This window comes from Paramisgurnus dabryanus, chromosome 22, assembly GCF_030506205.2.
Source record: "Paramisgurnus dabryanus chromosome 22, PD_genome_1.1, whole genome shotgun sequence".
Taxonomy (NCBI): domain Eukaryota; kingdom Metazoa; phylum Chordata; class Actinopteri; order Cypriniformes; family Cobitidae; genus Paramisgurnus; species Paramisgurnus dabryanus.
This window is the reverse complement of record NC_133358.1, coordinates 21,504,156-21,525,835: the sequence shown is the minus strand read 5'-3', so window position 1 is coordinate 21,525,835 and position 21,680 is coordinate 21,504,156. Positions and strand designations below refer to the sequence as shown.

General features: G+C 38.1%; 1 long non-coding RNA gene across 2 annotated transcripts in view; it reads left to right on the top strand.

Moving 5' to 3' along the window:
• The window catches only part of LOC135740158 (uncharacterized), a 40,533-nt gene that overhangs the window by 6,155 nt on the left and 12,698 nt on the right, over window positions 1-21,680 (top strand). The window contains exon 2 of one of the 2 annotated variants that reach the window (XR_012335752.1): window positions 8,635-8,773. This is a non-coding gene — a long non-coding RNA (uncharacterized lncRNA). Of the gene's footprint in view, window positions 1-1,708; window positions 1,803-8,634; window positions 8,774-21,680 lie in introns of both variants that reach the window. The other variant, XR_010529159.2, reaches the window with a different exon arrangement.

The following is a 21,680-nucleotide window of genomic DNA, read 5'->3' as shown; positions in this document are numbered from 1 at the left end:
TATAGCACCCCTCCTGGACCATGAGACCCCAGCACCTCAGAACTTAAAGGGACACTCCACTTATGAAAGTGAAGAAAAAAAATATACACTCAAAAAAATAAAAAGTTGGATTTACTTAAAAAAACTTCGTCAAGTGGGTTCCACATAGCTTTGTTAAGTAATGTCAACAAATAAAATGTAAGTTGTATTTACTAAAAAAGTTTGGGTAAAATTGACAATTTAAAAGTTACATGGACTAAAGAAATCCTAGTAAAGTCACTATTGTGAAACATTTAATTGATGAAAAAAAATGATTTAATAACTCCATTACAACGAATCAATCCATCAGAGTGCAGCTGCTCAATACAACCTTTATTTAATTACAGTTTATCAAACATATCACAAACATATTTGAAATGCAATGTAACATTTCAAACCATTTGTTGGTTTGTTTTGTTCTAAAATATATCAGAACAAGTTAATTAACTAATACTTGGCCACTTATTACTCAGGTACCTATCTAATCGTGCTACACTTTTGCATGAGGGTACAACAATTCTGCCTGAACAACAATTTACCCATAATACACTGCAGCATCATCAGCCAATGAGATGCAAGTCTGTATTGGTTTTATTAATCTGTTACTTTTACGCAACAATGTTTCATTGGCTGAACAAATAATTTTGAAGTAAAGCTGACAAGACAGTCTTTTGTTGAAATTACTAAGTTAAATTAATCATATGCCGTTACTTGTGTTTGTTAAGTAAAGTGAACAAGAAATTATTTAGTAAAACTGACTCCAACCAAGTTCATTTTTTTGAGTGTATGCTCATTTTCCAGCTCCCCTTGAGGTAAACATTTGATTTTTACCATTTTGGAATCTATTCAGCTGATCTCCGAGTCTGGCGCTACCACTTTTAGCATAGCTTAAGCACAATCCATTGAATCTGATTAGACCATTACAGTAGCATCGTGCTAAAAAATAACGAAAGTTTTGATATTTTTATATTTAAAACTTGACTCTTCTGTAGTTACATTGTGTATTAAGACTGACTGAAAATTAAAAGTTGCGATTTTCTAGGCAGATATGGCTAGGAACTATACTCTCATTCCAGCCTAATAATCAAGGACATTGCTGCTGTAACATGGCTGGAGCAGGCGTAGTGATATTACGCACTGCCCGAAAGTAGTCCCCTTGGTTACTTTCAATAGCAGGGGACTATTTTTAGGTGCTGCGTAATATCAATACGCCTGATGCAGCCAAGTTACAGCAGCAAAGTTCTTGATTATTACGCCAGAATGAAAATATAGTTCCTAGCCATATCTGCCTAGAAAATCACAACTTTTAATTTTCTGTCGGTCTTAGTACACGATGTAACTACAGAAGAGTTAAGTTTTAAATAGGAAAAATATCGAAACATTATTTTTAGCACGATGCTAATGGTCTAATCAGATTCAATGGATTATGCTAAGCTATGCTAAAAGTGGTAGCGCCAGACCCGGAGATCAGCTGAATGGATTCAAAAACAGTAAAAAAATTAAATGTTTAACTCTAGGGGAGCTGGAAAATGAGCATATTTATAAAAGGTGGAGTGTCCCTTGAACGGCACACAGATTTTGTAGGTGAAAATAAGTATCAGGTCCTAAAACGTACATATTCATTCATAATGCATCATGTTTGCAAAGGCGGTCAGAATTATATTAACGGATAAATTCGTTCTTTTTGCAGACGGAGGAGCCAGACACACTTAACAAACAAAGTGGAGATCGGTGAAAAGCAGTATCCCGTTTCGAGCACTCTTGACCTTTACCTGTTTTGGCTGGTGAGATGAAACAGACTAGACAACATTCATTTGCTCTTACTAGCTAACTTTCAGCACTAACTGTATTCAAAGCTTAAAGTCTCTTCATTCACAATTTCTTTCTTTTCTCCTTGCCGATGTTTATCGATTACGCAGATTTTTAACAACGTTTTACCTTGAGGTTCTGTAAATCTAGTTGAGGCGGACAGAACGAGGGCTCTATGTTTGTGCTTCATTAAATATTTAGGGATTTTATTTGGCTTTTCAATTTCCTATGGGCTCGTGTTTAAACAGTTCGGACCCCGCAATGCTATAAATGAATCATTTATGGCCGTGCATTTTAGTATTCGGTTTTTAGTTAACCTCTTTGAATCTTCCCCACCCGTCACATCTAGTAGACATGCTCAAAGCTGTATACAATATATTTATCACCACTCAGTAAACCTCAGATAAAACTATACTCGCCCTGAAATAAACCTGTATTTTAAAAATATCTGTGTTTTTTGTGACTGGACAATTTTACTGGTGTAAAATGCCTCTGCAAATTGTTTCTAACATTACCCTGTATGTAAAAATTCAGCACTGTATATCTAGAATTATATGTTTTGTATGCACACTTGATGTTGATACATTAGATGCAGGGCAGTGTTTTGTTTTCTGTCTTTGCTGGGGTTTATATGTCAGGCACAAAGCAAAGAGTGCCATCTATTGATGGAGACAGGCATTTTTGCTGTGAACAAAAGATTTGTGCTCTGTGCCGTCTGCTGTGTTTTGCAGAATAATTATTGATGTAAGACAACGAAAATTAGTTAACAAACTAGGATACAATATTAATGTGTCAGATGTCATTTGGTCTTAAAAATATAATTTGCTTTAATATGTATTCATTTTTGAGACATTTTGGATATTGATTTGTCAATAATCAAGTGAAATGGTTCTCTCTCTCTCTCTCTCTCTCTCTCTCTCTCTCTCTCCACACCTTTTGTTGAAGTAATGCGGCAGTTTCAAAATCATTAGCATGTTCAAACATAAAATAATGTTTTTATTGCACTACTGTATTTACCTTTCTCAGGTAAATCAACCTACATAAGCTCAAATGGCTTACTTACTGTATAGCAGCTGTCTTTGCTATTAAAACGAAATAGGGGAAGTATAAAACAAAACAAAATAACAAATGTTAGTTTCACACCTATACAGTTAAATAAACACAGGAACTATAATTTCAGTCCATTACACATCACTCTTGCTATAAATACAGTGTGATTGCAGCAGGCTCATCTTACCAGAACTACAGCTACAGTTACATCCCATTTTAAGCCCCTCCCTGTCCACAGTCTCACCGTTTCTTTTTTTTTCTGTTTCCTCGTATCTGTTTTGTGTATTGAGACAGTTGTATCTACACAGCATCTGGCTGTAATCTGTATGTGGTGCGTCAGTACCAGCAAGCGTTCGTGTAACAAATGCTTTGCCCTTTGCAGTATTTGGTTTGATCTGTGTTTGCCAGATGACTTAATCAGTCCAATTTAGGTTTTTTTTGCAAGTTGTTAACATGCGCGCCCACCTCTTGCAGACCGAATCCCATGTTTGGCACTGAAATGTTAATTATTTAGCTAAAGCTTCATGAAAAAATGTGTTTCAGCTGTTTCTGGGAACTCCCTTGTTCTTCGTACTTTTCCTCATGGCCACGTTAGAATAATCGCCTACTACTGTACACTAAGGTGACCAGATTTTTCAAATGACAAGTAGGAACATATCCTAGTTCAATGGTTAAAATATCCTTGAAATCTTATTTGTTATTTTCTATGAATTTACAATCGGGGACAAAACCCTTTTGAATGTTTTCCTCTTTTTATTGTTGTGGGTTTATGGAGAACCGAACACCAAAAAACGAGACTGCCCCCCGGAAAACAGGGACATCTGGTCACCTTACTGTACACTTGTATGCAGAAAGCATCACTGTAAAAAAGTTGCTGTAATTATGCAGCTGGTTGCCAGTAACTTACTGTAGAAGATAAAGACTGAAAATGTTTCATGTTCATTTAACTTTGAACAAACTGTTGCCAATAAATTACATAAATGTAAAATCTACAGTAAGTTACTGGCAGCAGTTGCCAGTAATACCCAGTAAAACTGTAATTTCTAGAGAAATATTTTACAGTGCAATGTATCTCATGAGGAGTACATCCAGATATGCAGTATTTGAAAAGTTTCGTTTAGTTTTTTGTTTTTTATTTTTCAGAAATCTCGTTTTTTGGTTGTGCATTCCAATTAATATCAATTTAACTGCAGTTGGTTTGTTTTGATTTAAACCTTCATAACTTAAAAAAATACAGCTAAGTAGCACCATAAAACAAAATAATGACATGATAACATAATAATAAACATGTTTTGACAAAAATGTTAAAAACGGAGTTATCTTGTTTTGCAACGAAACTCTTCATTTGTTTATTTGTACTAGACTTATCAATTCTTTTTTGGTTAATGTTAGTATATAAAATCTCAGCGAACGTACAGCCTATGAATTATTGTAATGCCTATTAATGTATTGTAGTTTATTGTTAATATCTGCTGTTTACTACATAACATCATCCTACTTATCCTACATAACGTAAAGAACATTCAATAAAATATAACCTTGATTTCTTTAATATTGACTGAGTAAAGCCATGTCTGAGATCAAGTAAAGCCATGTCTAAATTTGAATTTAGTGTTAATTTTAAACCCTAGTGGCACTAAAAAAATATTTCAGTATTTAAAATCTTTAATTTCAGTATGTAAATTTGAGTACTGTATTTTGAAATCTATTATTCACAGCATTTTTACTGTATTTCACAGCTTCACATTTTTATAATCTATATAATTTTATGCAATTTAATTTTACTTATAACCTATATACTATACTGTCTAATGATATGTATGATTTATGCAGATATAACCTCTCTTCTATCTCTCTTGCTCTTAGGCATGGGCAGGTTACTGGTTAAAAGGCATACCGAGGTTTTAAACGGTCAAGGTTTCAAAACCACTAAAATGTTCTTTGAAACCTTCTCCAAGGTATGAGCTGTGTTTATACAAAATTCATTACATCATTAAGTCATGTGATTGATTTAATGTTTACATTTAATATACATTACGAAAATATTATATATTTTTTTAAAGCATATTATAATTTAAAGCAGTGTTTCCCAACCAGGGGGCCCTCAGCAAATTTCCAAGGGGGCCTCAAGATGACTTTAAATTATTAAAAGGTGGACAAAACAAGCATTAAAATAAATGAAAACAAGCAAATATCAAGATGTTTCTTATTTTTGGCCATTTTAGTTGAAAATATACATATACAAGCTCTAGTTAATTTTATTTGGAAAAAATTGAGTGAATGGGGGGCCCTCAAATATTGTTGTGGGCAACTAGGGGGCCTTGAAGTGAAAAAGGTTGGGAACCACTAATTTAAAGGCTTTATTTTTACCTGGCATTTTAAAAGAACACATTTTAGAGTTGCAATGGCAATATCGCAACACCGTAAAACCGTGGTATTTTTGTTAAAGGTTAGCATACCACCAGAATCGTATATCGGCACATGCCTACTTGCTCTACCATTCAAAGCCCTCTTACAGTAGTTCCCTTTACAACACTCAAATTTCAGCTATGCTGACTGAGATGCATTATTAGAAGTGGCGTGTTGAAACACAAGTACATGCTACAGTCATGTTTGAACCTGTGCCACTCTTTTCGTTTGCCAGACTCATTCCTACATACTGTGTTGTATCATTACTTTGCTCTCCACGGCTTGCGTGCGCAGCGAGTGGACTCACCTTCCAAACCCTTTATTAAAGCCATTTCTGCACAACAACCAACATGCACTGCAATTATTCATAAACCATCATTCAAACGGTTCAGCTCCATAATATCAGCTGACTGATTGTGGCTGAATAGGCATTTGTGAGGTGTGTGTTTAAGTCTACTTTATTTTTTTACCCCCTGCCATTTGACTGCACTAATGCGGGGAGGAGGGGTAACCGCACGCACGTTCTCACCCCGCGAAATGTCCAGTGGAGGTTGTGGAAATTGTAATAATTTGTTGTATTGATCCCGTTTTGCCACGGCACCCAGTTCCCATTGTGGCCGAGCAGAAATAGACACTTCATCGATTTCCTCTTTATAGCCAGACTTCCAGGCTTGGGAACGAGGGTCCCCGCTGCTGCGGGTCCCATTGTCTCCCATGCAGAGAAATTTGAATGACCTCTGATAAAACCATCTTTACGCCGTGCGGGAGGAAAGCTCTGCCTTAATCCAACTTCTCAGCCGCACCAGGACCGCTGCCGCATTCTCTGATGTAAGATTAGTGCGCGCTACCTGGCGCGCTTGCGAGGGGTGTCATTATGGCTGATTTAAGATGCCACGGTTACAGTAGGACTGGAGATGGATGTCAGAAAGCTTTGTGTGAATGACAGTGTTTGAAACCGCTCTCAAGTTTCATGCTAATGTTGCTGAATGAGAGTCATTATGTGGCACTGTGAGAACGGTGAGATTTGATCTGGATCAGAATAACAGACCTTACAGTTTCTGGGAAAAAGATATATGAGTCATGTTGTGCATGATGGGCTAATGCTTCAGTCATGTGTTTCAGTGTAATTGTTCAATAATGTCTCTTTTTAAAACTAATAAGTATTAAGGGTTATTTTTGCTATCACAAAGATTTTAATCAGTGTGCTATTCCTTCAAAATAATACATTCACATGAAGAAAAAAGGATTAGAATATGGTGTTTCACGTGCTCCTGTATAGCTCAGTGGCAAAGCATTCGCAGTGGTAGCAGCGAAAAGGTAATGGGTTCAATCCCAGGGAAACATGTACTGATAAAATGCATAGCCATTAATGACCAACCCTCATGTCGTACCAAACTTGTAAGACCTCCGTTCATCTTCGGAACACAGTTTAAGATGTTTTATATTTAGTCCGAGAGCTTGTTGACGCTTCATTGAAAATCTATGCACGTTATATTGTCCATGTCCAGAAAGGTAATAACAGGGTTCCCACAGGTCCTTGAAATCCTTAAAAGTTTGTGAATCTGAATATAGATACATAGATACAGGTCATTGAAAGTGCTTGAATCTATTTTATGCAAGAAGTTTTCAAAAAAAAAAAAAAAATCCATATTATTCTCTGTGTAGTGTAGGATAATATCATAAAAATTCTAGACTTTTAAAGCAGACGTGCTAAACTGTTCACTTTAAATGCTTATATCTTCTGTATGCAAATGTTGATTCATACCAAAATGCTTTTTGGCATAGTTGTGTTTGACTGTGTAACTGTTGTTCCATGAGATGGGAACGAGACACTGTGTCTCCCTTGCCATACTTCCTGCGTCCCTGTAACACCGTCTTTGGCAATATTTCAGACAGCAATATACTTCCTGGCTCCCGCGTCACCCTGTCTTTGTCGTTAAGCCTCACCATTGGTTGATTCATTTTATATACACAGTCAGATGCACTTACCCCTGGAGGCGTCCACAAAAGTGTCACCGCAGTGACGTAGGGCGAGTTCCCTTGAAAGGGAACCGTAACAATGTATCTTTAATGGTAACACAATGTAACCTTGCTCTAACTTGAAATGTGTCCCCACATTTAGTCCTTGAATTTGAGGGTATTAGACCTGGAAAGTCCTTGAAAGGTCCTTGAATTTGAAGTTAACTAAGGGGTGGGAACCCTGTAATAAAAACATAATCAAAGTTGTCCATGTGACATCAGTGAGTCAGTCAAAATGTGTTGAAGCATCGAAAATACATTTTAGTCAAAAAACAATAAAAATGACAAATTTATTCAGCATTGTCTTCTCTTCCACATCTGTTGTGAAGTACATGCGCAAGATTAAAGTCACGTGACTGCAGTGACGCGGATGAAGTATGACGCAGCTGACGTGTTATCTGGTGCGCCCCAGCTGTTTGTGTTTTTTGTGCACCTGGGCTTTGTTTACAGTCTGAGGGAGACACACGTTGTAAGTTTGAAAACTTCGCAAACATGTCTTTAGTCGTTCCCATGCATTTTACAACAGACGCGGAAGAGAAGACAATGCCGAATAAAGTCGTAATTTTTGGACCAAAATTTATTTTCGATGCTTCAACACATTCTAACTGAGCCACTGATGTCACATGGACTACCATGCCAAATGCATAAAATGTAAATTTGAAAAATAATTACAACATGTTTTCATTTGTCTTGCAGTTTAAAGCCATTCAAGGATTTCCCCAGAAAGAAACAAGGGCAAAAATGTCTCTGCCCTCTCACACTGTCTAAGGGTCCATTCACACCAAACGCGTCTATGGGCAGTGAGCGGTATTGTGCGCGGTATGTGCATGACGTCATCCGCTTTCTTCCATTGTCCAATCGAATAAAGTAAGAGGCGAAGAAGCAAACTCTATCACTCACTGTCTCCTGTGTGTTTGTGCACCTCTCACCCTCGATAGAGGTCAGAGAAAGCCCCCTAATCTGACAGTTAACAGCAAAAGAGCGCTCATGCTTCAATATTTGATTGACAGAACAGCTGCATTGGTGGTTGTCTAGCAATATAAAAATACGCTGCACTGCTCTTTTTTAAAGTGACCAAAAAAGGCAGTGCGGCGCGCCTTGCATTTCCAAGTGTTTAAAATGCGCCTGGTGTGATTGGCCCCTAAGTGTAACACTCCAAATTTCTTCAAAGGCCATCGAAGTCTGTTCCTACACTTTTCACTCACAGCCTTAAAGGTCAGCTAAGTCAAAACATATACGAAACGCAAGTACACCGACTGACACACGTATACCACTACATTCACCACAAGGCTGTAACCGTCTCTTTTTTATTTGTTTATGCACTTGAAGGTTCTGTCAGCAGGCCAGTTCTCCTCCGCAGGAGGTGAACTGGAGGATTTGGGATGTTCTCAGCTCTGATTAGCGGGGAATGTCATGTGACACCACGAGGATTATCTTGTTCCAGTATGAGAGGACTAAGTGTGGAAAGGTACTTTAGAGCCTTAATTCCAACATGTAATATTTCATAATGTCGTACATGTGGGTCTCAGATTGGATAACTGTTGTCAGGTAGGCGCTTCACAAAACCTGAGAGTTCATTAATCCAGGTCTCCTTTGAAATCATTTAAACTCCCTTCAACTCTTTCTGTCTTTTCTGTGGTTAGAAACTTCCAGTGATAAATAATTAATGTTTGCTCTCTCTCTCTCTCTCTCTCTCTCTCTCTCTCTTTCTCTCTTTGAGGTGTGGGGTACGTTAAATACACCAATGGGTTCACAAAGGTAAAGCTTGAGGAAGCTTAACAGTGACTGAGGGAGATTGGGATCATTTTTATGTGCCGTTTGCTTCGTGATGGACCCTGCATACGCCCGCTAATTACAGTGGACTGAGACAGTGTCATATCGACCGCCCAGCTCTCTCATCACCTCTGTGAGAACAAGAAAGAGAGCGAGCGAGAAATGAGAGAGATTTTTAATCAGCTACCTCACACATTCACTTCACACTTCTCACACAGTAGCACCCTTCCATTTGGCAAAAAGCAGGTATTTATTTACCTCATTGGTTTTGTTTGTAAGAAATCGAGGCTTTCTACTCGAGCAAACTCGTAAGCGCTGCTTATTTATTTTGGCCACTGTGTTAAAATCCTATGTAGCGTCACTTTAGCTGCAAGTAAGTTGCAGTAATGATACAGAGTTCCTGTAGTTTAATTGGTAGAGCATTGCGTGGCAACACAAAGGTCATGGCTTTGATCCTAGGGAACACAAACACTGATTAGAAACTAATGTACAGTATAGGTTGAATGCATTTTGGATATTTTCATAAATGTCAACGTAATGGCCTTGTTTGTGCCTTTTTATCAACAATGTCATTCGCATTTTAGACACTGATTAAAATTGATGCATGTAACGCATGCAATGACAGGACCTTAAACAACACATTAAGTTCGGTAAATCTGACTGAATCCAGACACTTAACCAGTTGATATTGCGAACATTTTGTTATTAAAGGAAATTCTCTGTGTAAAAACAAATTTCCTTCTTTTCTAGACGACTCAGATCTGCTGTTGTGATTTAGATGCTGCTTATGCTGTCAAAAATTTAGGGGTGGTTTCCTGGACATGGCTTAAAGGGACACTCTCCTTTTTTGAAAATATAATTATTTTATAGCTCCCCTAGAGTTAAAAATTAGATTTTTACCGTTTTGGAATCCATTCAGCTGATCTCCGGGTCTGGCGCTACCACTTTTAGCATAATCCATTGAATCTGATTAGACCAGCATCGCCGTCAAAAATAAACAAAGAGTTTAGATAGTTTTGCTATTTAAAACCTGACTCTTCTATAGTTACATCGTGTACTAAGACCAACAGAAAATTAAAAGTTGTGATTTTCTAGGTCGATATGTCTAGGAACTATACTCTTATTCTTGCGTAATAATCAAGAACTTTGCTGCCGTAACATGGCTGCAGCAGGCGCAATGATATTACGCAGCACCCGAAAATAGTCCCCTTGGTAATTTTCAATAGCTGGGGACTATTTTTGGTCAGTGCTTAATATCATGTTAAATAGGAAAAATATGAAAACTCTTTGGTTATTTTTGAGCGCGATGCTAATGGTCTAATCAGATTCAATAGATTATGCTAAGCTATGCTAAAAGTGGTTGCGCCAGACCCGGAGATCGGCTGAATGGATTCCAAAACAGTAAAAATCTAATGTTTAACTCTAGGGGAGCTGGAAAATGAGCATATTTTCAAAAAAGTGGAGTGTCCCTTTAAGTCTAGTCCAAGACTAAAATGCATTTGAGCTCTCTCACAGCTTGCAATATCTTAACATATACAGTATCAGTGGCATTGTTTTGTCTGATGATGCACACCAGTAATGCCTTTTGTAAGGTGTGTTTGTAAACCACTAAGGCCTAGTCCTGGCTTGATCTATACCCTGTTTGGGAAATCGCCTCTTAAAGTTTTAAAAATAACCATTAATGCCAAGGCAGCTCTGGATTAAGCTCTTGTAGATTTGACACCACTGTGGGTGTCCACGCAAACGCCCGTTGAAATGCATTCGATCCTCTTTTATTTCTGGCAATCCATAACTGTGTTTATTTAAAATGAAATTGACACCTACACTGCAAATGAATCACGCCGTCCAACACTTAAAAAAGATGAAGCATCTCCGGTTATCCGATCAAAGCTTTTAAATAGTAAAAACAGCAGCTGGCTTTGTCGACAGCCGGGATAAATCCATATTACAAATTGCTTTTGTGAGAACTGGATGAGCAGCCGATTTTTTTGTATTGAACTTTTGTCCTATTCAGTGACCGCAGTGGGAAAAGGATACTGATCCGCCTGCGGATCAATACAGACCCGGAGCGCTCTCAGCTCTGTATCTCTCTCACTCTTCAACGCACACACACACATTTCGTGGGAATACTTTAAACACATAGAAGGGTGAGATGGGAAGGGGGTTCTCCATACTGCGCTTTTAGGCTGGTGTGTAGCTATTGTCCTGTAATAAACAGTCATGCTAAACGTCGGGTAATGCACATCATTTTAAACATGATCATTTCCATTCATGTCACCCTTCCCGTGCATCGCCTCATTACGTGTAATGGCTTGATGAGGTGTGTGTGTGTGGATTCGTAACATTAAAATGTCAAAAGAATTTTAAGGAGTACATTTCTCGCCTCTTACTACCTGTGTGAAATGAAGCAGTTTTGTATCAGTCTATTTTCTCTTTCTCTCTGTTGCTCTGATGGCATCATTACTTCTAAGTGCCCACCCTGGCGCATCAGCTGTCAAATTAGCACGTTGTGTTTTTTTCACCTCATCTACCAAATAAAGCATGCCCATTGGCTCATTATTGATCTTCATTTACTCTGATTGGTCCCACTCGCTGAAATGATAGCGATTAAAAATGATTTGGAAATGCACCGTCGGCGGAGAGACACAGAGCGGGCCAATCTAGATGCTGCGGGAGTGAGGAAGGGAGATGCCAACTAAATGAAAACATGATTGGCAAGTTCCTGGTTGGTGTTCTGGTGTCACAGGTCGCTATGCTGCTTTTACGTGTCCTTCAGGTCTCTATTACTATGCTGAAAATGGGCTTATATGGCCATCATAAAACCACAGTACCTCACCAAATAATGGCCATTAACATTATCAGTACCGCCATTACATAAAAACAACTGCAGCACTGGTTTGGGTAATTTGGCTAATTTAAAAGGTTTTAAATGAATGCGTTGGATGCTGTTTTTTAGATTCAAGCTTTAACATGGTTTAATGAATTAATTGCATTATTGGGGTTTAATACGATTGATATACTTTTGAAGTAAGTGCAACTCTGCATCAGGAGATAAATGCAAATGCACCCGAGCCGCTTTGTAATAATGCTGATTTAATGCAACACAACTGCTGCATGCACTAAATGCAGCCTCAGCAGTCTGATGTGTTTTAATGTACGCGTGCATTTTCCGCAATATTGCTCATCTAATGGCAGCAGGAATAGGCCACACTTCTTTGCTTTCCTCAGACACTTTAATTAGTGGCTTCCATTAAAGGTAATACACATTTACCGTGAACGAGCCTGCTGTCCGCACAAGCGAGCCCGTTTCTCTCCACCATCGCATGCTTTCCAAATGAGGTCTGGAAGATGAAATGGAAAAAAAAGAGAGGGGAGAGGTGAAGACGGTACAGCGGAAGCCAGACCCGTAATCTTAGGCATGAGAACAATGTTCTCACTTTTTCCCAACGTATTTTCCAAATTCATTTATATTAATGTCACAAATCTCTCAAGACGAGAGCAGATGTTCTTCTACCCGAGCATCACCTCTGGGACCAGTGTTTTAATTTAGACTGACTTTACTGTAATAAACTTTTATATCATTCTTTTTATTAAGGATTAATATTAGAGTCACCCTACTGTAGCTTTATTGAACATTTTTAATAAGCACTACAAGCTTTTGCCTGTCAAAGAGAAACAGTTTTTACATGTATGTTAACTTGTTGCCCCTGGTATTTAACTTGGAGTTGGGCTAAATGCTTCATCTGTCCAGGATTCAAGTTCCAATAACATACTAGAGAACAGCTTCTATCTGCCTTGAGCGGAGTTCATTTTTAGGTTTTGTTACTAGGTAGGAAATAAAATGTGCTTTGTTTTTGAAACTTCACTTAAAACAATGTTTCTTTAAGACTTTTATTCTATTTTTAATCACTGGCTTTCTTCAGACTAAAAACTAGCTGAAATTTCATGTGGGTGTGGTTTGTAGGAGGGTCAGGCAGAATGGGTGTGGCATTGAGCGAATAGGTGTGTTCGACTTCATGCAGCGTTGCGCAGACCGATCAACGGCTGACTTGAAGCGGTGCATGCCGGTTAGAAATTTAGTCTGACTTGAGCTGGCGCTGAAGGGATGTGACTGTGATGTATGGTTTTAAAGTACTGCGAGTGCTTTTCGAGAGTAGCTGGCGAAGCGGAATTCTGATGACGAGACAGCTCTTCGTGATTAGTCACCTTACTGATGACAACGATCATGTGCGTTTCATGTTTTATCCAACCTTCAGTTTCACTTAAATAAACTTTATAAATTAATGTTTAAAAACAGGTAAAACTCATTAAAATACCTGAATATGTTGTGTCATGTAATGTAATAAAAATGAACAGAAGCAAAAAAAAATCTATTGGTATTTTAATAATGTAGGCTTATGTTTCCCGTTATTTCCGGGCATACATTATAAGTAGCAATTAAAATATTAAATATAAGGTGTTTCTAGTTGCAACTTTTTATTAAAAGGTTTGTTTTTTAACAAATGTACACCTGCATGTGTACAATGCATACATGTACATTGTACAAAACCGACAAAACCCAACGCTGGCCTGACGTCGAAACCCAACGTTAATCTGATGTCAAAACCCAACGTCAAAACCCAACGTCGGCCAGACATCAAAACCCAACATCGGCCCGGCGTCAAAACCCAACAGCGGCTTCACATCAAAACCCTGACTTTGGGCTTGACAGCATGAGGGCACAGTTCAAACCACGACATTGATCCAACGTCAGAACCCAACGTCAATCCGACATCAGAAACCGATGTCAAAATCTGATTTCGCTTTGACGTCAAAATCCGATGTCGCTTTGACGTCAGAACCCGATGTCGATCCGACGTCAGAACACGTCGAGCCAATGTCAAAACACGACATCCATCCAACGTCAGAAACCGACGCTGATCCGACTTCAGAACACGTCGTCGAGCCAATGTCAAAACACGACGTTGATCCGACGTTAGAAACTGACATCAATCCGACGTCAGAAACCAATGCCAAACCCCGACATATTCAATATAAGGTGTTTCTGGTTGTAACTTTCTATTAAAAGGTTTGTTTTTTAACAAATTCACCATTTAATTAACTTCATTCACGATAAAATAAAGGAAACACGGCACATATGTCACTACGGCAAGCAGCAGGTGTCCGACTTGACGGCTCTGACTCCTCCCTCGACTGCAAGCGGCAAACCTCACTGATCGGTCTGCGCAGCGCTGCATGAACTTGAACACCCCTACTGGCTGTCTAGGGGAAAATCTCACCTTACATTTGTCATGTACCGAAAACACAGCTAAGTTTGATTGTCTAGCACTTGGTAAACTCGAAATTCTGCTGTTATGTTATTTTAACTCAATGCTGGGTAAATATTGGACAGAACACATGTTGGGTTAATAAATAAACCTATGCTGGGTTGTTTCAATGCAATGCTGGGTTATTTCAACTCAACAACCCAGCAAAGGTTTATTCATAACCCAACATGTGTTTTATCCAATACTAACCCAGTAGTGTTGCTAACACAGTGCTTTACCATTTGAGCATGTACAGAAACATATGTTGAGTTCAGAATTAATTTACCATCAAACTATTTCACTTCTTAAAACAATGTCTGTCCTAATATACAAGGTCCTGTCAGTGCTGGAATGAGTTGAAGATAATTGGTGTTCATGATGAGGACAGACAGGGTCTGTTGAATGTAGACATGATGCCTGGATCATGAGTTTTCTTTGTTCCTGTGTGTCTGTTTTCCAATGGAGCATTAAACTTCTCTCTACTCTTGCCTGCAATGGTAGGAGTCAACCTGCCAGAGGATTATTATGGCTGGAGAAATGGTCAAGCTTGATGAATCTGAAGGAAATTGGCTTCGAAACAGCCTCATCTGCTAGGGTCAAAGCCATTACTTGCTATATCTTCTAAGTGGATTTTGAGTGTTGCAGAATTAGTTTAGAATTACCTTCACCAGACAGATATTTTGCCGCCTGCTTTTGTGAAACCACAGCAGAATGAAGGCCATTTGTCAGTATGTGCAGAAGTAATATTTTAATTATCCAGACACTCTTGCATTTGTGTTTACTGTGGGCTTTTCAATGTCATTGTGAGGCCGTGGTGTGAAGTGTGAGGGTACTGTATTTAAAAAACATTTTCCTCTCTGTAGGGCTCATATCAATACAGACAGCCATTTAAAAAAGTCTGGTAAAGACAGGACTGTTTATAAACTGTATGTAGTGTATAACACTACTTATGACAGTATCTGCTCTTTACTTATTTGATGCTTATCCATGAGATTTAAAGAGAACCCCAATGTGTGTCTGTCCTACACAACAGAAATAAAATTTACAACAGAATTTCTATGCTGCTTTTTTCTACGTAAACTTGCATACAATGAAAATTAATGGTGACCACAACTGATTTCAGTTTTTCAGTAAATAATAATATTTCTATCAAAACCCAAAGCCGGCGGTTCGACGTCAAGATCCGACGTCAGTTCGATGTCAGAAATGGACTTCGGTTTGGTGTCACAAAACCCAATAATAAGTTGTATTTAAATATTTATCTATCACAAATTTATCCTTTGATGTCAAACCCAGCGCCGGCATGCCGCCAAAACCCAAAGTCAGTCTGATGCAAAAACCAATGCAGTTTGACATCAAAAACCAACGTTATTTGACGTGAAAGAACCCCAATGTGTGTCTTTTCAACACAACAGCAAAAAAAAATTTTTTTTACAGAATTTCTAAGCTGCTTTTTTCTATGTACATTTTTTGCATACAATAAAAATGAATGGTGACCACAGCTGATTTAAGTTTAAGATTTTCACTGAATAATAAGTTATATTTAAATATTTATCTATCACAAATTTATCCTTTGACGTCAAAACCCAAACGCCAGCCTGACGTCAAAACCCAACGCCGGACTGAGGTCCAAACCCAATGTCAGGTTGACATCAAAACCCAACATTGGTCAGACTTCAAAGTAGTGTTGTTTTTGGCAGCCTGTTTTCATTTTAGTTTTAGTCTAGTCTTTGTGTCAAGCTGTCATTTTAGTTTTTATTAGTTTTAGTCACGTCATACTCTTTTTAGTCTAGTCAAGTTTTAGTCGACTAAAATTCTTGCTATTTTAGTCTTATTTTAGTCAGACTTATCCATTACTATTTTAGTCTAGTTTTAGTCGACGAAAACTGATGACATTTTAGTCTAGTTTTAGTCAGTGAAATTGTATTTAGTCTCTTTTTAGTAATGCATTCTATTTAACCCATATAGTATAATGACCTAATAGTATTATAGACAAAACAATATTTTCTTTTAGCCAAACCCATTTTAAACAAAAGTTATATTATTGTTACCTTATAGACCCAAGAATACATCCATTCCAGACATGGAAGATGCTCTGATTTGAATAGATATTTATTTTACTATCCTCTGAGTGACTGACTTGACTGTTCGTAGGAGTCTACATAAAAGTCTACATAAGCAAACACACACACACACACACACACACACACACACACACACACACACACACACACACACACACACACACACACACAAGGTCAAATGGGTCACACACAACTATAGTATGTGTGAGAATATAAATATGCTATTGTTAACATTTATAATTGTATTTTGACAGCAGCACAAACTACAATCATACATATGTAATTATATATTATTATAGTTTATATTTCTGCATCTGTACGTTACCACCAGTGTACCTAATGGACTTTGGCTTAATCTAATGTGACAAAGCTGATCTTACAATTTTTTACGATTGGTTACACACAAAATCTTTTCATGTCACACAATTTTCAAAACCTCTCACTCAAAGTGCAAAAAAAACATGCCAAATCTTCAAAACCATAAGCTATTTCTCAGCCTTTGACTCAGTTTTCAATTGCATAAAACACTTTTTTCAAAACACTACACACAATTCTCTACCTAAAACACAAAGATCTATGAGGAAGTCACTTGCTTTCCTTTTCCAAACACAACCAATCAAAATGCTACACTCATTCACCAGGTCACACAGACACACTCCTCACATGTGCAAACACTAAATGCTTTACTGATCACTAACCAATCACTGCTTTACTTTACAGTAGTATAGATATGCCTATAAATAGGTCAAAGGTCACTGTTTTGTCAATCTGCACCCCCCCGCCAAATCCTGGAACAGGACCCCACACACAATTTACTGTATTCTACTGTAAAGAATATACTTTTGGTTTACATGTTTATAGTTTTGTTGTATGCTAATGTATACAACAGTAATATTTGGCCTTATAAATATTTTCTGTTTCTACATTGCATTGGTGTTTCCGGTGTACTTGTTACCCCTCTCATCAGATTACTTTCACTGTAGAACATTGTATTGAAATGTAGATATAAGCCCATGAAAGACCAAAGAGCTTTAGATTTTGAACAGCAGTGTTTAGATGGAATATCCAAAAATGCATTATTATGAAAGAAGTGTTTTCCATTTGATGCAAATGTTTCATTCTGACATGTGTTTGTGGCATTTTGAATGCAGTGTTGCATTTTGAAGGAGATATGTGCTATTTTGCATTTTGTGTGTGCAGTTTTGAGAATTGTGTGTAGAGTTTTGAAAAAAGGAGACTTAGTTTTGAAAACGTGTGTAAGCAATTGGCAAAAACTGTAAATGTCAGTATAAATCCAAGCAATTTTGGAGAATTACTAAATGTTTTTCTTGTAAGTAAATTAAAAGTCAGCTTTAAGAAAACATCAGATGTCTATTAAGAAAAGCAAAGTTGGTATGTATGGTTATGTTCTCAACAGTACAGGTGTTTGATTGATTTAATACTCAAGTATTCAGCGAAGTATGTTTTGTTTATTTAAATAATAAATAAGTGTAGTTATTAAGCATATACAAAACAACGAATGTCTTTAGCATAGATATATTTACAATGTTTCAAAACGCAACGCAGCACAATGTCATTTAAACAACTGTTACATGATATAAATTTGTACATTGTTATACTGGTGGTGTCAGCAATCAAAGCTATAGATTTCAACAGGCTTGTTGAACTGACCTGAAAGTGATGCACGGAATTTATTTTGGACTTTTCTTTTACATTTGGAGCCAGAATGCTGCATCTTCCCGGTCGGAATCGCCGCGTGGCTACAGCTTCTCTCATGCAGTGGAAGCGTTTTGTGCAGCATTTAGTGGAAATGTGTTTATCTTCAACAGCGACTGCCATGAAGAGTCGTGTCCGTAAAAGGGATAGGATCTTAGGTGCACGAGCAAGGCTTGTGGACCAACTCCGCTTCACCTCTGTAACCGCCCCCGTTTCTCCGCTTTCCGCATGTCTCGCGGTTGCCGCGTACACTGTTTGAAATGCCCATTAACGTGCAAATGGAGGCGTATGATATCAAAGCATCGCGAGAGCAGACTGCTCCGCATGCTTTCTACTCACTCTCGCGGTACTTTCATGTTTTGATTGATCTACGCAGCGCCAACAACACACGCGATCACCTGCAGTCAGGTGGTGGGGGCGCGGAGATGATGAGATGGGTAAAAGACGAAATAACGTTATAACATTTCGTCTCGTCTCGTTTTGGTCAACGAAAATGAAGAGACATTTTAGCTTAGTTTTTATTTTGTAAACCACTTTTAGTCTCGTTTTTATTCGTCAACAATATTGCATTATACATTTTATTATAGTCATCGTCACATGACCAGCATTTTCGTTACGTCTCGTCTCGTTTTCGTCACGTGAAAAAGGTTCGTTGACGACTATATTTCGTCATACTTTTCGTTGACGAAAGCAACACTACTTCAAAGTCCAACGTTGGAGTGATGTCAAAGCCCAATGTCAGGATAGCGTCAAAACCCAACTTCGGTCTCCCATCAAAACCCAACATCGGTCTGCCATCAGAACCCAACGTCGGTCTGATGTCAGAACCCAACCTCGGTCTGAGATCAAAACCCAACGGCGGACAGTTTTCTGGCAATCCGTATTTCCGCTATTATCCACCAGCTTCCGCTCTTACCTGGCTCATAAAACCCAGAAGCAAACCCTTAGGGCAAACAGTAAGAATAACACGTTTTGATCATCGCTCTAAATCTGATCTCTATCAAAAGTTCTTCACAAAAATGCAATTATCTTTGAAGAAACCTACCCATATTTCAAAGAAAACAAATAAAGGATTTTTTTTAAAGCAGAGGGTCTGTTGTTTATATATTTAAAGAAGGACATTTTCTGTAAGGTGTTAAAAATTTGTGAAAATCATAAAAATGGTGGTGCTGGCTGGCAACTTTTATTTTTAAATGCTGGTGGGGTAATAGTTAAAACACAACGCCGGCCTAACGTCAAAACCCAATGTCGGCCTGACGTTAAAGATAGGGTAACACATTTTAAAAAATGCTAACGGTAGCCGCCTAGCAATGAAATCCCGATCCCACCCTCAAGTCAAATCGCCATCCAAAGTCACGCCTCTTTCCAAACACATGAACAAGCACAGATCAGACGGTCACATCTCATGTCTTATTCAGCAGTGAGAAAACTTTGCAGTACAAAGTGAATAACATTTCCAAAATAACCAAACAACTGGTTTACATCAGAATTAGTTTAAGCACACGTTCGGTTGTGTAGACGTAGTAACTATATCGTTAGTCTAATCCGTAAACGAACACAAATTTCATAAGCAACACAATGTTTCATCAAAGTAGAATATCTGAATCCATCTCAATACAAACATATCGCGTACCTACCTTACCAAAATAAACAGTGCAGCGACCCTTTCAGACTCTGCCTCCTGCAGCTGTTTGCATCTCGTGGTAAAGCAGTAAAGTTACCGATGTTAATTTGGGTTTTTGCTCTTGCTGATCCAGGCAGTTTTTGCTGTTGTTGTTATAAAAGATGCCTTTAGTTTTGTGGCTCCTGTGTAGTTGTCAATTCAGCAGAAAAGTTTGCTGTTCTCGCTGTTTACAGACAGGAGGTGAGCGCACATGAATGCGCCGATGACGTATGGTGTCTGCGTGGACTCGCTGCGCGGTGGATATTCAAATTACGCTTACGTATGAGGGACAAAAAAGGAAACGTCCGCTTGGACCGAAATCTATGATTTGTTGAACATTTTTTGGTCCTACGCCTTTCATAGATGACATAAATTTTTACAAATACATTTAAACAACTTAACACAGTGATTGCTATCAGGATGTGAGGAGACTTTTAACCTGCATAACTAAAAATGTTTCAGGATCAAATCTGTTACCCTACCTTTAAAACCCAATGTCGAGTTGACGTCAAAACGCTGTTGGGTCAGAAAATGTCAGTTGTGATTCAGCAAAAGTAAAAGACTGTAAAGCAACCTGCAATTTTATGTTTAAACAGGGATGGCGATACAGAAGCAAAGTTACAGATTGCAGCTTTAAATAAATGTAGCTTTTTCGGTGTAGTGTAACTTTAAAGCAAGAAACCTTGCCTTTTTAGCCCATTTGTTTTAATACGGCAGCGAAAAGACTACTTTGTATGAAAGAGGGAAATGACTTCGTGTACCTGCTTTGAAGAAGGATGACAGAGTAGACCCTGTCTCCTTTACCTTGTTACATCTCATCTGTGAATCCCTGCTGTTTCGACAACAGCAAGCAATGCATACTCGCACTCATACACAGACCTGATTATCTCCACCACCAGAGCACTGCGTAAGCTCTTCAGACACGATGAGCTGTTGCATAAGTTGTTTTGTGTGACCCTGTACTAAAGGCACAAGAGTTTATAGTTTCCAGTCTGTCAGGTGAGCGTCAGATGGGTCTGTAATGTGGTAGAGTCTCAGACCCCTAAATCAGAACAAATCACAAGGGACTTTATTTAGATATGTTGTGATTAATGACACAATGATGTTGTTACACAGAAATTAAGAAATGTCATTAATTTGTATTATTAAGATCAAATGAAAGTAGATGGAGATCAGAGAGGTCATGGGTTCATTTCTACCTTTCGCCATTTGTTATATCAATATCATTTGCTTTATTTCATTTTAAATGTCAGCGGTTTATACGCACATCTTTACTTCCAGTCTGTAATTAAAGCAACAATTTCTCAACCGATGAAGAATTTGTTATACTTGGCAAACACGCTCCGACTGCGGTTTCTGTTTCTGTTGCGACTGTGCTATCATTTAAATCTCGTCTAAGAAGTTTTCCTACCGAATCAGCTTACATAGGGGTACATGTTCTGTGTTTATGATGATTAAAGTTGCTGTGTGTAATTTCTTTGCTATTAGTGGCACCAAAAAGAAATGGAGACAAAATGGTTTCCAACACAGAACCTCCTGCCATTGTTCTGCCGAACAGCACTGATTTAATGCGATCGCTTACTGTCTGAATTTTAAACTTCAGTACAAATGTGGCCCCGACTGTGAAATGCAGGGGAAAGTCTCATCATGTTATTATGAGATTAGGAACATCAACGTTTGATCCAATCATTGATTTAAATCATTGACATGGCCTTACTCAGTCAATATCAAATATATCAAGGTTATATTCTCATAGAATGATCTTATATACTGTAGGGTGATTTTATGTAGAAAACCGTAAATCACAAAAATGACTTTAGCTGGATTTTTACA